This window comes from Lepisosteus oculatus, chromosome 14, assembly GCF_040954835.1.
Source record: "Lepisosteus oculatus isolate fLepOcu1 chromosome 14, fLepOcu1.hap2, whole genome shotgun sequence".
Lineage (NCBI taxonomy): Eukaryota > Metazoa > Chordata > Actinopteri > Semionotiformes > Lepisosteidae > Lepisosteus > Lepisosteus oculatus.
Genome location: NC_090709.1, coordinates 22,833,342 through 22,849,644, shown reverse-complemented (window position 1 = coordinate 22,849,644; position 16,303 = coordinate 22,833,342). Strand labels below are relative to the sequence as shown.

Genomic DNA, 16,303 nt, shown 5'->3' with positions numbered 1-16,303 from the left:
CTGAAGACCTCCTCACTCCCACACTGAGCCCCCTGACTCCATCTCCCCTCACCTGGTACTGGGTCTCCCTCACTGTCCTCCACATCATCGTACCCAGAGGGCAGCTCGTCAGAGAGGAATCTCCCTGTGAACAGGAGGACAGATCAGTATTACCTGCAGTCAGACAGCAGACTCATTGCCTTCCACTGGCTACCTCAGAGTTTGTGTGTATAAGGCAGATCAGGAACTGTGAACTGTGGTGTCAGTTACTTTGACACCAGTTGAGAAGAAACAATCCTACAGTCAGTCAGCACTGTCTCTTACTGGGAGAGAAGCCAGGTTGTCAACAGAAACACAGAGTTTATGATGCTTTTCTTCACTTACTTTGACAGCAGTTGAGAAAGAAAACTCTACAGATTTAAAACCAGTATGGTGAGATTTTCTACAAGTGTTAAGTCCTCAGATCTTCCTCAGAAGATGGAGACTAATCACTCCTGAAGACTCTCTCCACTCACCTCTCCTGGGGGCGCTGTAGGTTCCCTCTCTGGCCAGTTTGTACTCTATTTCCTCGTAAACGGCATCATGATAGGGGGCAAGTGCTCCTTTAGATAGGGCTGTGTGAGGAAAAGGTAATTATATAAATATCAACTCCATGTGAGTGACAGAAATGACCACTAGAGGTCACTATGTGGATGAAGAGTTCCCTCCCTACCTTTCCTCAGATTCCTGTTCTGGATCAGCTGCCCCACTAACAGGGCCAGCACCACGAAGAGCAGAGCCCCCAGCAGCAGGAGGACCAGGGGCGAGGCAGACAGGCCTCCCAGTGGCTGTGTCTGGGTTGTTGTCCTGGTTCTGCCTGAGAGAGGGGGAGACAATTGATGAACAGGGATCAGGAGAGGTGCTCTTGGGCTCATATACACTTCGACACATGTCCTGTTCTCCTCCTGTTCCGATATGTGGCTATCATGGCTTCAGGGTGAACCCAAGATCAATGAAGAATAGTTAAGGATTCCCAATCTAACCCATCAGGACTGTCACTAAATCAGTGAGGAAAGAGAGGACACTAGCACAAGATCTACACTGGAAATCTGAAAACACTGATCTTCACTCTGAGAGAGGAGAGGTGACACTACAACAACACTGGGAATCTGAAGAGACACTGATCTTCACACTTAAGGAGGAGAGGAGACACTACAGCTACACTGGGAATCTGAAGAGACACTGATCTTCACCCTGAGAGAGGAGAGGAGACACTACAGCTACACTCGGAATCTGAAGAGACAGAAAGACAGACAGAAAGATTTCTGTTCACCTGTAGCTGTTGCTGGACTGGCTGTTGTCTCTGACAAACCTGTAAAAGAGATAGGAGAACTGTCATTATTTTGCCTTTGGTTTTACAGCAGGTTGAATCCACAGTGGTCTTAAAAAGAAAATCTTTATATTTGTTCCTTGAGGTCAAATCTAGGATTGCTAGATGAATGGTGTCTTGTTCGGAATTAAAGCCTAGTGTTGTTCACATACACAGGGCTACAAAACATCCCAATCTTGTGACTGATGATCTTAGTTGGTTCAGTTAGATATTAAGCAGTGATAGAGTATGGGTAACATCAGTCTAACTTCTCCATTGATCTGCTACCTTGTTCATCTACAGTTCTAAGACTCTCCTCACCTGTACAGGTAACCCCTGCATCCTCCTTGTGTCGACAGTCGCTATGATTCAGTCCAGAGTGACAGCAGTCCCACAGGTGAAGTTCACTGCCTGTGCAGTTCACCTCGTCCAGCCAGATGGCGCCGTTTCCTGGTCCGAATGAGGCCTCTACTGGTGCGCTCACTGCGTCCCCACAGCCCAGCTGTCTGCAGACCACCTGGGCATCCTGCAGGTCCCAGGAGTCATCACAGACTGTCCCCCAGGAGCCCTCATACCGCAGCTCCACCCGGCCAGAGCAGTTAGTGCCTCCAACCAAGCGCAGAGCCAATGGGACTGAAAGACAACAGTGAGGTTACTGAGTGTCATTAGATCTGTGACTGTAGACGAGAGCAGAGAGGTTACTGAGTGTCTTCAGCTCAGTGACTGTAGTAGAGATTAGTGAGGTACTGAGTGACCCTAGAAGAGAGCTGTATGGTTACTGTTCCTCAGCTCAGGGCTGACTGTTTTACACACTGAACTCACCTGGGCAGTGCTGCTGAGGCTGCTCTTCCTGAGGGGCTGGAGTGCTTCTGTCAGCTTCTTTTCTAGGACCTTCAAAGATTAATAGTCATATAAAAACATTATTATTATAAAATGAATAACTATGAAATTGCTTTCATTTTTATACATGTTTGGATATAAATTTATAATAATTCAATTGAAAGCTCTTATTATGTTCTGAACTTGGCAAAACACTAATCCACAGAGCTGCTCGAGATAAAGACAATCACTGCAGAGCTGTTTAAGAGGAAGGCAGCATTACTCTTCACTCTCTACCTGAGCAGGTGATGTTAGCCACTTCTTGGTCTGTGCAGTCATTCTGACCCCAGGGGGAGGAGGGACACTGCCACAGGGAAGAGTCATGTTTGCGACAGGAGACAAAGTCCAGCCATTTGGGATCTGGGCTCAGCCTGGAGTTTGTCTCTCTGATGGTGCCCTTGTCTCCACAGCCCAGCTGTTTACAGATCACTGCAGCTGTGGAGTCAGTCATGCCGTTCTGACACACACTGCCCCAGGTGCCATTGTAGTAAACCTCTGCCTGTCCTGAACAGCCTGCAGACAGTCTCAGCAGAGTGTAATCTGTCAAGACAGCAGGGAAAGTTAAAGGAAACAAACCCTGACAAGACAGCCCAACGTTTCATTCTGAACTGGTAAGAAACAACTAGCAATGAAATGAAATGAACATGTAATGAAACAATGACAGCTGTACAATAACACAGTTGACATGAAGGTGACAGGCAGGACTGTGTGGTTCTGTTCATTCAGAACCTGGACAGTGCATCACACAGAACTTTAAAATCCCATTACATGATCAGGTTCTGACCCAAAACATCATTCTGATCAGCTTGGCTATTCAGCAGCAGCACAACTAAGAGACTGAGGCATGAAAGTAGAACTCTTGGCTCAGGATGAGCGGTGCAGCATTATGAATGGAGAAAACGTGGCTCAGGGTGACATTTAACACTGTGTGGGTCATCAGGATCTGACCAGAAGCCATTCTTGGAACAAATCAAAATGAAACATTTGAGGCAGAAAATCATGAAAGATAATGGCCAAGACAAATACACCCAAACAGACAACAGGTCTTATTGATGTGAGAAGTTTAAAGTTTGGACCCTAGATTTTACTGGAGGACTGAGATGAATATATCCCCATTCACTAGTGGAGGGGAATTTCTCTTGAGTTTCTTTCTCTCTTTATTTATTTTTGCTGGGATGTGAATATGTGCATTCACAACTGTATCATAAATATAAATATTTATTTTAAAATTAATTCTGCATCCAGCTCAGTCTTTTCCTCAACAAGATGCATTTAAGCACTCCAGATGCAAACCATATCCACAATGTGGAATTCCAGTATGTGGATTATTTTATTTAGTTAACTTACTGAACACAGGATTCTCACATTCTCACAAGTCAAACATATTTAGGCACTCTAGATGCAAGCCATATCCACAATGTGGGATTAAAGAATCTGAATCATTGTAATTTTAATTATCTCCCCCACCTGAACACAGGATTCTCACATCCTCCTTGTGTCCACAGTCATGCTGTCCCCATCCTGCTGAGGGACACTCCCACAGAGACGAGTCGTTCCCCATACAGCCCACCTCGTCCAGCCAGATGGGTCCAGTTCCCTGGCTGAAGGAGGCCGGCACTGGGGCACTGAGGGCCGTCCCACACTGGAGCTGCCTGCACACCACCTGAGAGTCTGCCAGGTCCCAGGAGTCATCGCAGACTGTCCCCCAGGAACCATTGTGATATACCTCCAGCCTCCCAGCACAGTCACCTCCTGCACCAACCAGCCTGAGGGACAGCTGATCTAGGAGCAGAGAATTAGAGGTTAGGGGTCCAGAGGTCAGTGCAGTACTAAGAGATCACCATGACCTGCTGTTACAAGTTGAAGATTATCTCGGCCCACTAGGCACAGCAGATACAGTTCAAGTACAATGTTTCTTGACTTTTGATTAATTTAATATATACTTATTGTAACAGATTGTTCATAAGCAGTATACCAGATAAGTTACTTTTCTGACCCACTGCTGGGCACAGAGACAATAGCTCCACCGGTGACAAATTGCAGTATTCAGATAGATGCGTTTGCTGTAGATCCCAAAGACCCTAGTGTGTTTATGACACACAGAAAAAACTGCACACACACAGCTGTTGCCTCACTGACTGATCTGGGATTCCACTGAGCAACAGAGACATCAACACACACTGAGAGCCCTGGAGATACAGAACAGGGGCTAATTCATACCTGGTGTTTTGGAAAAGGGAACAGCTGAAGAAGGGAAACCTGTGAAACAAACAGAGAGAGAGAAAACAGACTGTGAACCATGTGTGAGAGGTGCAGTTTAGCACCAGAAATGAAACTAGAATTAAAACAGCACTGATGTGATTAAGACAGTCTTCAATCTCTCTTTACCTGCTCCAGGTGAATCTCTGGTCATATTTGAGTCTGTAAAACAGAAGAAAGGAGCTCATTTCTGTCCACAGGAGTGATGTTTCACCAGTGCAGGGTCAGCTGTGTGTGGGGCTCAACTGTACATAACATCTGTAATTATTGACTTTCTGAGACTCACTTTTTTTTCAGCCTCCTGTTAAATAGGGCTCCATTAATTAAACTAATTAAACAGTTCAGGTGTTAATTACGGGATACTGAGATCCAATACTTTCTTTCATTTTTAGGACAGTGATCTCAATATAAATGTAAAAACAGATTTATGTCCACAGTGAATTGTTGTACCTAATCATCTGAAAAAAAATGACAATGAAAATGATTACCCCTTTAGTTAATATTTGAGTTATATATGATATGATTCAAATATGCTCACATGCTTTAAGGAATATATTTTTACTGGCAGCGTGTAACAGAGCAGGTATTCAGTAAATCATGAAGACAGTGTGCTGCTGTGTGTAAGCACATGATTTTTAAACATAATTCTCACCAGAGCAGATGACTCCTGCGTCCTGTCCATGAGAGCACCCTGCTCTCCCCCATGTAGAGACAGCGCAGTGTGAGAGACGGCTCTCATTGCCCCAGCACTCAAACACATCAGCCCTTACTGGTCCACTGCCCTGTCCAAACCAGGCCTGTCCTGGTGCTGCTACAGCCTCCCCACAGTCCAGCTGCTGACAGAGAACACTGGCATCTCTCAGGTCCCAGTACAGGTCACACACTGTCCCCCAGTCCTTGAAGAGCCACTGTAACTCCACTCGGCCAGAGCAGGAGTCAGAGCCGTTCGCCAGCCTGAACCCTGTGTATCCTGCAGATAGGAGAGAACTTCACCAGCATGACACCACAGCAGGCTACAAGAAATACAACAAATTAAAGTACCAATACAGTGAAAAAAACTATAAGATTCAGCACATAGTGAGTGAGAAACCAATAGCAGGCATATAATAAGAACAGATATTGTGATGCCATAAGTGATTGTTTCCTCAAAGGGTGCTACTTTCCCTGGGGACTCATTTTTCCAAGTTTTCCCCATACGTAAGATAACGATGTGCAGCTCATAGGAGACAATTAGCACCCTGCTCTAGGCCACATGAAACCAGGAAGGATTTGGAGAAGACAGAAAAATTCCCCGATAATTGCCTCAGCCTGGCACATATTGAAATAAAGTATTAATAAATCATCCCCAAGATGAAAGTTTTCACTTACATTTTTCATCTCTACAATTCCAGTCTTAGGCCTGAAGAATAGCGTTGATATTTCTGTAACAGTCCTTGCCATCACACTGGCTGTTTACCTTACTTTTCCTAGCTTCATCAGTGAGCAGCTTTGTTACAATTGAAAAATCTACCTCCTACCTGCTAACTGTACTTTTTTCCCCACACAGTCTGAGAGCTGAAGGATAGGTTGCTGATATTAAAACAGGCTTTGACACAGCATAGGCTGATAAGTTTTCCCAGCCTCAAGGCTGAAGGATAGTTTTGGCAATTGGACAGGCTGTAGATATACGTTTCACAAAACAGCCCAGGCAGCTATGTCTAGTGTGCCCGGTCCAGGTCATATACTGTAAGTTCCAGCTAATAAATCACTGTTTTAAATTAAGTCTGGTGTGTGGGGTGTGTGCTTGGGACCCTGCCTAGAACATGCCGATTGCGTGCTGCCCCACTCGACACTCCTCAGGAGATCACCCACTCTCCCCTGGAGATCACTCAGTCTACAACAGAGATCACCCAATCACAATATGTATCATTTATGACTCTATAACGATTGTTTCCATGAGTGAAAACGTTGTGACAATCTTACCTGTACAAGTCAGACTCACAGCTCTACTCTGGGAGCAGCTCTGCTCTGGCCTGGCTGCAGTGGGGCAGTGCTGTAGCTTGGACTCTTGTCCTCTACACTGGAACTGCTTTGACCTGACTGCACCCTGGCCCTGTCGGAAATGAGCGCCTCTGTATATCACTGCAGGAGCCCCACAGTCCAGCTCCCGACAGACAACCTCTGCATCCTGCCAGTCAAAGTCAGAGTCGCACACTGAGGTCCAGGTGTTCTTGATATTCACCTCCACTCTCCCAGAGCAGAGACTGTGTCTGTTCACCAGCCTCAGGAAACCTGCAATAGAGAACTACAGGCTGTCAGTCTCAGCAGGTAATCTCTCATAGTACAGCTCATTGCTCACTGTCACTGAACCTGGTGCCTGTGAGAATTAAACTTACTACCCTATGAAAATAAACCAACTTCATGTGAAAAAATAAATATCATAGATTCTCAATTTAAATCTTGACTTCCTATTGTTTCATTCATAAATATATTTACACCTACAATTAGGCATAGAAAATTACATTTTAGAAATACATACACTATTACAATCAATTGTACAATAATGCAGAGTGCTTTCAATAAGAATATAGATAATAGGATAGATATAGATAAAAAAGTAGATAATAGGACATAAATAAAAATTAAATGAAAGAGAGGAGAGTTGGAAAAAAATCTGAAAGGTCAACTTCAAAAAGTTTAACCATAAAATATTTGGGGGCTGAACTTTTTTACAGATTGTAAAGTTGATTCCTTTCCTCTGGAAATAATGTAGATACATGTACATCTAATAATTGTAGAATGTTAAGACTCTAAATCATCAATCTCCACCTCTTGTCACGCCCTCTGCAGCCAGAGGGCGCTCCTTCTCTGTCCTGTCCCTAGTTTCCGGTCTGCTGTCCTTCCTGTCCCTCTCTTTCCCTTGGGCTATATATTTCCGGGTCTTGCACTCTGTCCTCGCTCAGCATTGAGGTTCGGATGTCCTGAGACCCCCCTAGCACCAGGGCGCCCCACGTCCGCTCCCTGAGGGCATAGGTTTCTATACGGCATTCCTGAACTCTTTGCACTAATGAGCCCGGGCCTTTTTCCCGTCTCGCCGCTACGCATATGGGTCTTTTTCCGCTCTCCTGCTCCCCACCGTTTGTCCCTTCGGACGTCCGTGACACCTCTGTGCTCTAGCATTTGCCTCTAAAGAAGGTGTTCAGTGCATTATTATCTGTACACTGGGGCAAATACAAGATACAAAAATCAGAGACACTAAATTTATCAGTTTGTGGAATATTACAAATCAAACTATCAGCATCATTCCAGCTGTTCCACATGTTCATAGCAATAACCACAGTGCTGAATATGCCACCTGTGGAACACATTCAACTGTAGAATAAGTAAAAATAGAAACTGATCACAAATCCATCCATCCATTTTCTAACTGCTTCTTCCAATTGATGGTTCCAAGTGTATCTAGGGCTGTAGAATTAATAAATACAGAAGGAAAAACTGATCCTTATCACCAAATTCACAGAAGCAGAACGACATGTCGTAGACTCAAAGAAAAGATTCCCTATAGCCTGGTGCTGCTGAAACAGGACTGTCTGACCTGAACACTGACACACACTCTGGACAAGACCAGCACTGTCACAGCCTGGCATTACTAGAGCAGGACTGTCTGACCTGGGCACTGACAGACACTCTGGACAAGACCAGGACTGTCACAGCCTTGCACTGCTGGAGCAGGACTGTCTGACCTGGGCACTGACAGACACTCTGGACACATCGAGGGTTGTGCTTCTCCACATGAAAGCAGATCTCAGAGAATGACACACTCTCATGGAGTTCAGCACTAATTACACACACCTGGGTCTAGAGTCAGCTACTGGCTACAGTGCATCACAAGAAAATACATGACCATCAGTGCCTTAAAGAAGTCAAAATATGGCAGAGCAGTTAAGACGTTAGAGGTCCAGTCTGAAATAGCAAATGTGAAATAATTAAATTACATGAATGAACCAACAGAACTGTTCTTTTTCTTTTCTATTTATATCCAAAGCTGCATTAGGAGCTTATCTGACATTAAATTATTAAATTCTGGGCTCCTCAGAATCAGACCGAGAGTCACTCTACCACCAAGGATCAGCCCCTTGGACAGCTGGTAGTGCAGCTGAACTCCACTACAGCACTGAGCTCCAACATACCATTTAAACACACCTGAGACTGACCAGATCCACTGACACTGACACCAAAATACCATTAAAACACCTGAAAATGAAAAGGCATTTCACCCATCAGCACAGTGGAACCACAGTAGATTGTCACTTCACCAGTGCTAAAACAGTAAAGGCGCAGTGAAGTAGATACAGACTCACTGAGCACAGCCTGCCTGTTTAAACTGAACAACACTGAACAACACTGAAGTGCCTGGAGAGAGAGGATGAGCTACAGGAAGACACTTCCTGTTGTCCTGCTACATAAACACAGAGGAAACACAGAAACAAGACACACTTAAATTAATATATACATTTAATATAATATGTTTATAACGTATATTGCTTTTAATTATTATTATCATCATATTATCAATACTAGATTTTAATTTATTTAGTTTTAATTAAATGGATCATGATGATGGACTCTAGATCAGTGGAGGAGTTTTCATTGTCCTCAAGCTGGAGACTGGAGAGAGTCTCTGTCTCTTACCTGAACACCTCACTCCAGCATCAGAGTCATGACTCAAGCCCCAGTCTTTCACTTCAGTGTTTCCACAGGCCCTCAGCGCAGACTCAGACCCGCTGCACTCTACCCAGCCCAGCAGGACTGATCCAGACCCTGGTCCGAAGTGAGCTCCTCCTGGTGCTGATACAGCAGATCCACAGCCCAGCTGTCTGCACACCACTGCAGCATCATTGAGATCCCAGAGACTGTCATACACTGTCCCCCACTCTCCACCATGATACACCTCCACTGTGCCCTCACAGGGACTGGCACCATTCACCAGCCTCACATCAGCACTGCCTGCAGAGAGAGAGAAACAACACTTATCACCATGTCTACAGGATATTTTTATACTAAGACATTTTAGAAGCACATCTGGAATTTTTATTTTGTTTTACCTGTTTGATTGGATTGCTAGTCCCTCCCATGGGGAACAAGAGACAGTGGAGTGACAGGAAGTCCACCAGCAGCCATCATACCTCTCCCTCCACACACCTGTGTCCAGCTCCTGTTATATATCTCTCTGTCCATATCACTGTGTGACTGCAGAGGGCTGTTCTGCTGTGGTTACTACAGTGGACAGTGGCTGTAAAGACTGTGCTCATGTGTTTCTAAAAGCTGTGGTTAGTACAGTGGACAGTGGCTGTAATGACGGTGTTCCTCAGTTTCTAGAAGCTGTGGTCAGTAGAGTGGACAGTGGTTGTAATGACTGTGTTCCTGTGTTTCTAGAAAATGTGGTCTGTATAGTGGTCAGTGGCTGTAATGATGGTCTTCCTGTGTTTCTAGAAGCTGTGTTTAGTACAGTGAACAGTGGTTGTAATGACGATGTTCCTGGGTTTCTGGAAGCTGTGGTCAGTAGAGCGGACAATGGCTGTAATGACTGTCCTCCTGTGTTTCTGGAAGCTGTGGTCAGTACAATGGACAGTGGCTGTAATGAGTGTGTTCCTGTGTTTCTAGGAGCTGTGGTCAGTACAATGGACAGTGGCTGTAATGACTGTGCTCCTGTGTTTCTGGAAGCTGTGGTCAGTACAATGGACAGTGGCTGTAATGACTGTGCTCCTGTGTTTCTGGAAGCTGTGGTCAGTACAGTGGACAGTGCCTGTAATGAGTGTGTTCCTGTGTTTCTGGGAGTTGTGGTCAGTACAGTGGACAGTGGCTGTAATGACTGCATTCCTGTGTTTCTGGAAGCTGTGGTCAGTACAGTGGTCAGTGGCTGTAATGAGTGTGTTCCTATGTTTCTAGGAGCTGTGGTCAGGACAGTGGACAGTGGCTGTAATGAGTGTGTTCCTGTGTTTCTGGAAGCTGTGGTCAGTACAGTGGACAGTGGTTGAAATGACTGTGTTCCTGTGTTTCTGGGAGCTGTGGTCAGTACAGTGGCTGTAATGATTGTGCTCCTGTGTTTCTGGAAGTGGTCAGTTGGCTGAAATGATGGTCTTCCTGTGTTTCAGGAAGCTGTGGTCAGTGGCTGTAATGAGTGTGTTCCTGTGTTTCTAGAAGCTGTGGTCAGTACAGTGGTCAGTGGCTGTAATGAGTGTGTTCCTATGTTTCTAGGAGCTTTGGTCAGGACAGTGGACAGTGGCTGTAATGAGTGTGTTCCTGTGTTTCTGGAAGCTGTGGTCAGTACAGTGGACAGTGGTTGAAATGACTGTGCTCCTGTGTTTCTGGAAGCTGTGGTCAGTACAATGGACAGTGGCTGTGGTGTCAGAAGGCTGAATGACTGAAACCAGGTTTGGTGTATCTGGTGTATCTGGGTCTCAGCCCCCACATGTACTTAGCAGTGGGCACTGACCGCATGTCTGTATCAAGTAAGAGATTTAAACACTAATAAGTCTTTTCAACAGTCTACTTTGAAAATAAGTTATAAAATCCAAAACAGAATCTTATTTTCTTAATAGATGGATGCTTCACAACTTGTGCTGAAATATGTGAAGTGTAATGCTGCAGAAAGTTGGAAAATCTGCAGCTGGAGATATAATTGAAACCCAGGCACGGGACTTTGAGCTCTTTCAGAGTTTGAATGATCAGGGAATATCAGATCGAATGCAGGCTGCTGGGCTGAATGAAAAAGGTGAGCAGAAAGAAACAATAAAGAGGGACACCCGTCTCCCAGCTGAAATAAAGAAAAGAAAGGCTGGAGAGTCAGCGAGGAAAAGGAAAGAATTAAAACAGAGAAAATATTTCAGGATCGAAGAGCAGGAGTAGTGAGAAATTAAAATAACCGAGTGATAAACTTGACTATGAGAGGAGTGCGATCGCTAGGTTCACAAGATTTAGCTCTAACGATGGAGATTCGGTGTTCTGAACAGTTTCAAATAAAGAGGTGATTAGTGTGACTGGGAGCCTGAATGAAAGACTGAAGGTTTAATTGAAAGACGTCCTGACCCAGTCTGAATGACAGGGTGAAAGCTCGAGGGAATGTTGCTGTTGAGTCAGTCCCAGCCCAGACTGTACGTGAAGTGTGTATACTTACTGTCCAGGGCACATTTACAGTAACTATATTTGTTCTTTTTGATTACATTTTCAATCACCTTCAGTTTGGAGTGTGAAATATTTTTTTCCATTACACACTATATGCTACAATTCATTTAAATACTATTTTTTATTCATATATTTTTTGCTATGCTTACATGATAAATATGTGAACAATGTGTTTTAGCTTTTACCTCTCAAGATCTTAGTACATAATTCACAGATTGAATTATAGTTGCACTTAATAATATATTCTAGAATCACAGTGCACAGGTTATTTTTATTCATCTTTTTTTTTAATTCCATAATGTAAGAAAAATTATCCCTATCATTAGTTATCTAAGACTTACAAACAACAATTCATTTAGCTGTGAAGTATCAGTCAAATGCAGAATAAACATGGAAAAATAATTAAACCTTTCTCTCTTCAAAATGAAGGACTTCCGGGTCAAATACACATTTCTTCCTACAGAACAGACACATTTCTCAAATAAAACTCCAGTCTGAACAGATCCCAAACTTTTGTTTAAAGTTGAAAAAACTACAAGATTTGCCTCAGGACTCCTGTGTTGTTACTGAAACTGGACATTGTTGTCTAAAAGCACCCAGTATGGATTCAGGTCAGAAAACTACAACACACTGCAATACAAATACCTACCACCTGGACGTGACTGTTATAACAAATAAACACAACTATATGTCTTGTCCTCAATCATGTTACAATGTTAGATCCTTCTGTAATATAATTACCATAGTATCTAAAACTACTGTAATCATTCTCAAAAATAACCATGGATCAAAAATATTTTAATACATTTACTTTCAGTACTCCTATTTGTATTAGCACATTCACCTGCAATAGTTACTAATATTATTTGTTAATCGGAAACGTGCCTTAAATATACTTTTATCTCTGATCACCTGTCTGTAATAGTTCTTTGCACTAAAATTGTCACCTTCTCTCAAAATACTCTATTTTTAATAACATTTCCATAATGTTATAATGTTATTATTATTAATGTTACTTTAATAATACAGTAAATGCACATGTATCAATAGTAATAATTCTGGAGTCTCAATAATACTCTAGTATTAAATAACACACTTATCTCAGTTAAAATATTAGTCTAAAATACTCCAGTGTTTAATAACACATCAGTTAATTACTTTAATAAAACATATTAATTCATCATTGTGTAAAATAAAATATCAGTCTGATCAATACAACAATGTTTAAAAACACACTGATCTGTGTTAATACACTAGTGTGTTTTTATACCTGTTAGAGAGGGCAGAATTGAGCACAATGAAATAAACAACCCCTGGTAAATATTTTGAAGATGTTGTATTATTGTTAAAACATTTGTATTCCTATTTGTTTGCAAATGGGAAAATTTCCACAAGTCCTAGCACATGACCCAAATTACAGCCAAAATTTTGTATTTTATTATTATGGTAATAGATAAGGGATTGTCAAGTTGTACATCATTTTTGATAAGGTTGCTAAATATCTACAATATTAATAGTTATAATAATTATATGTTAGTACTTAAAAACACTATCCTTAGTCTGTGTTGTGTGTAATAGTGTATAACTGCATATAAAACTATTAATACAGCATTAATAGAAAATAGTTTAAAAATTCATATAAGCTGAATTAATATTATGATAAATTGTAGAGGTGAAATTCTTGTTATTATTTATAATTATTTTTAATTATATAAGCTCCCTTATTTATAGCATCAATTATAATTTTAAGGGATATCCATAAAGCTGAGTTTTAAATTAAACAGAAAAGCGCTTCTGCATGCTGTGGTCACTACGGCGGGCAGTGGCTGTAATGACTATAGAACCTCAGATGGCTGGTCCTTGGTTCCAGGAGACTGTGGTCACTGTACTGGACACTGTACTAACTCTGTGGCTTCCAAGTCCTGGGACCAGTGTTTCTGTGTTAGTGGGACCTGTGGTCACAACAGTGGTCAGAGGCTGACAGGTACTTCACATGTTGTGCTGAAATGTGTGTGAGGTGTATATTCCCATTGTCTGTATGTGAATTGTTGACAATGATTTTCTAGCCTTTACCTGCCAACATCTAAACTTAACACATGATCATCAGATTAAATTATATTAAAGAACAACATTTTTCAAAAATACCAGACAGCCCAGTAAAACTGTATCGGGTCGTAATAATATTTAATATTTATTAATTAACCATACTATTTTTAACCATACTATTTTTGCACTTTTCCAAGAATTACCTTGCACTGTTTTTGTCCTGTAATATTTTCTCTGTTTGCGGAATTTTCCACAGTTTTGATTACTTGATTACATGTTATTTATGTTATGTTATTACATGTTACTGTTTTTGCTATTGTGTTACTGTCTATTGTCTTATCTTCTGTCCTATTTATATAATGCACCTGAGTGACTAATGAGAAACACTTTTCATTATACCTTGCACCTGTGTAAGTTTAATGACAATACAGTTGAATTTAATTGAATTCAACAGGTTTAACATATAGGCACAGATACATTTATTGTGATGTTGTCCTGAGCAACTGCTCAAAAATCTAAACTTGAGTCCTGTGATTACGAATTAATTTTTAAATATTTAATTTGTATGATAACATGTAATTAAATATTTAATTTGTATTACTTATACTTATATAATTGGATTTGATAATAATTTCAGATTCCGAATGTAGTCAAAAACAATAAAGCATTCTTATTAAAACTTCACAATTTACAAAAAAAACCTGTCATTAGATAACTAACCTAAAAACACAAATTAAATTATTTAGCTGTTAAATAATAGACAAATCCTGTATAAACACAAAACACAACTACCATTTTTTAATTCTTCCTGTAATGCCACAATGTCTTGTAGTTGTTAATGTTATTAATGTTACACCTCAGTTTCTGATGAGACCCCAGTTAATAATAATACACCTACAATACTAAGAATTTCCACAATTTTGTTAATATTTTTCATTTTATAGCTTATAAACCAATAATGAATGTAACTTTTATCAGCCTGTGGTTTTCAATGTGAAAACAAGCAAGCCTGGTCTTTATGAACAAGGTATACAAATACAAATACATACAGTATACACGTTTTATTTTCACACTATAAAAATACAAGAGGTAATTGTCCTATGACTGAAAATACATTTTCAAAATGTAATTGTATGTCTTTAAAATGAAGAATTCACATTTATAACTTCCTATCATATTGGAACACATATTCTTAAAACACCTAGAGGAACTACTTGTTTTCACAGCAACTGAATATCACACAGCTTAACGATAGAAACCTGGACTGTCTGAATACACCAAAGATATAATGGCAGCATTAAAACTCCAGTCTTAATTCTCTAGCATAAACACTTTAGGTGGTAATAACACATTTACTGTATATCTTTTAATATATCAGTCTGTAATAATTTAATATCAGTCTCAATAATAATTCACTATTTAAAAACACGTGTATCTCTATTAATGCACCAGTCTGTATTAATACAATACTGAGGAGTCAGAATTGAACACAATAAAACAATAAACAACCCAGGGTATTTCTGAATCATCCTGTATAATATGATATTATTCTAGAAACATTTTTTATTGCTCACACTTTTTTTGTTTTCGAGTAAATGAAGACTTTTTCACATGTCACAGCATATCACTCAAATTATCACTTATATATAAAGTTTATTATTACAGTAACAAGTAAGTTAAATAACTTTTTAAAGATTTTATACGCTCCATGTTTTCACAAATTATGAATAGAGGGTGATAATGGCCAGCTTCTGCTGTATCCATCTATAACATTATTATTATATAATGTTTAGAAATCTTAAGAATATTTTTAAAAAATCCAATAAAAATTAAAAGCAACTAATTATATTTAGACACAGCTAATTATATTTCCTTACTTACAGACCAAGATAAAATACAGTTAAAATATTTTTGATGAATACCCACAAAGCTGAATGTAAATTAAACATTTAAAAATTGTTCAACCCACTTATTGCTCCATTTACATAAAAAATCTAATTAATTTAATTCCAGTTGTTGTCTGTCTGTCTGTACAGGAAAAAACTGGTCACTTACTGGCTGAGCTGTGCAGCACCAGGACAGCGAGAGAGAAGATGGACAGGCAGCTCTCCATTGTCATCAGGACAGAGCGCAGCTGTCTTCACCCCTGAGCCCACAGGGCAACTGAGCTGCTGCTCCGCACCCCAGACCCCCAGTAACAACACAGCCCCCCGCCCCGCCAATCACACACAGCACTGCCTTTTCAGACTGACAGCAGGAACCTCTCACACAGGCGGGATGGCCAATCAGACAGGGCCCTTTCAGTCTTCTCCATATATATCAGAGACACATCACTGTTTCCTCTCCCTGAAGACACTCCCAGCAGCGCGGAGGAGAGGAGAGACAGGAGCAGCTCTGTGTCTCACTGGAGGAAACACAGATACAGATACAGACAGCAGGGCTGCAGGTGCTACAGGGGCAGGAAGAGATCAGATATTAAACAAAAAAAAATCTTTGCAGTTCTAGACAAGTATTATAATTGAAAATCAGTATCAAGATAATCAATTATGTATATATGGTCCTGTAATTCTTGCTGTCTGTATCAGGAAGTGTCTAGAACGTGGTTCTGTCTTGCTGTCTGTGTCAGGC

The 16,303-nt window shown here is 41.1% G+C and overlaps 1 pseudogene; it reads right to left on the bottom strand.

Annotated features, from left to right (window-relative positions):
- Window positions 1–1,207: 1,207 nt before the first annotated feature.
- Window positions 1,208–15,788, bottom strand: LOC138242529 (scavenger receptor cysteine-rich type 1 protein M130-like; annotated as a pseudogene).
- Window positions 15,789–16,303: the final 515 nt, after the last annotated feature.